The sequence below is a fragment of the Gekko japonicus genome, unplaced genomic scaffold, assembly GCF_001447785.1.
Source record: "Gekko japonicus isolate JY-2015 unplaced genomic scaffold, Gekko_japonicus_V1.1 scaffold748, whole genome shotgun sequence".
NCBI classification, from domain to species: Eukaryota; Metazoa; Chordata; class Lepidosauria; order Squamata; family Gekkonidae; genus Gekko; species Gekko japonicus.
In genome coordinates, this window is record NW_015164206.1 from 341,200 (window position 1) to 343,060 (window position 1,861).

Genomic DNA, 1,861 nt, shown 5'->3' on the forward strand with positions numbered 1-1,861 from the left:
CTAGGCTTAACTTGTTTCGACCACCCCAATAAAACAGCTCAGATACTTGTCAGAATCCTGATTAAGGCACTTCATCCAAGCAAAGCTATCTCTTTACTGCACTAACTAAGGTGATGGGTGTAGTGGTTAAGTGTTGGAATAATATCAGGGAGACCTGTATTCGAATCCCCACTCGTCCCATGTAAGCTCACTGGGTGATCTTAGGTTCAGGTGGGGCAGCCGTGTGGGTCTGAAGCAGCAGTTCAGAGTTTGAGTCCAGGGGCACCTTTAAGACCAACAAAGTTTTATGCTGGATATAAGCTTTCGTGTGCTTCTTCAGATGTGATTTTAGGCCAGTCATGGTCACTCAGCCTAACCTACCTCAAAGGGTTGTTACGGAAGGGAGTAAGTAATACAAAAGATACAAAAGATCAAACCATGCATAAATGACGAAAAATATATATTCAACATTCAATAAGTGTAATAATCTAACCTAAATAGAGTAGTTTTTCAAAAATACAATATAGAAGCCAGAAACTCAAAAATACATGGTCCAAACACAAAAACAGTCCTATTAATTCACCTTCAGGAATAGCCCAAGTCAAATTCCTCAAAGAGTGAAAAGTCCAAATCTAGTGTTTAGAATTCCTCCTCGAAAAGCTTGTCTCGCTGCTTGTTTACCTACTTCACGGCCCCACCGGCTTCAAGTTGCCGTATTGCCCTGCTTCCTCAAAAGTGGAACACCAGAACCACCCAGCTCCAGTGCTGAATGATACACAACATCTTTTTCATTCTTAATGTACATAGGACCAATTACTGTGATGTGCGCCTTGGTGTTTAGTCATGCCGGCCACATGACCACAGAAACGTCTTCGGACAGCGCTGGCTCTTCGGCTTTGAAACAAAGATGAGCACCACAACCCTAGAGTTGGATTCGACTGGCTTTCGAGCAAGGGAACCTTTACCTTTATCACATTCCCTAGGCGAGTGTGCGTGGAGGAGTCGGAGGAGGAGAGGTAGATGGGGAAAGGTGCTGGTGCTATTGTTCTCCCATCCAGAGCATGTACTGCCTCTGCACAAAAGACAAAGTGGAGAGAAACTACTGCAGTAGATTTAAAGGGAAGGATAAGGAAACTATTCAGCAGCACCAGAGGGCGGGGCAGAGAGCTACTTTGTGTTGCTTGTAGGGTGACTTGTCACTCCTGAGTGACTTTCTGCCCTCTCCTGAGTTAAATCACAAACTGTCTGTACTTCCTGGAGGGAACTGATTGCACCAACCCTGGATGGAGGGGGATATCAAGAAGAAATGCAAAATATGTCAGCAAGCATGTTTTGTTTTGGGGTACAGATTTCAGAGAATTGAATGTTCCTGTAATATATCACTTATGAAAGACACAGTCTGCAAAAACATACCGGATTCATTTCAGGGCAAACTGGATGAGAACTGGTGCCTCTACTCTTTACTTCTAGCAAACAGCAGAAGGCAAAGGCCAGAATGGCCAGCCCTAACCTGAAAACCACCCATCTAATCTGTCTACGGCCCATTCTGCATCTAGCATTCGCTCCGCTGTTTTACCAAACCCACGTTGGAACAGAAATTCCCCTCTGCATTGCATGCCACTTTCAACTTCTAGCAAACAGCAGAAGGCAAAGGCCAGAATGGCCAGCCCTAACCTGAAAACCACCCATCTAATCTGTCTACGGCCCATTCTGCATCTAGCATTCGCTCCGCTGTTTTACCAAACCCACGTTGGAACAGAAATTCCCCTCTGCATTGCATGCCACTTTCATTTTCTTTGGTTGTCGGCAATGTTCCCTCTAAGCTGTGGAGTCTGGTCAGCAAAAATTCTACTTGGTGAGTTCCTGGCATTAAAGTCGTGAG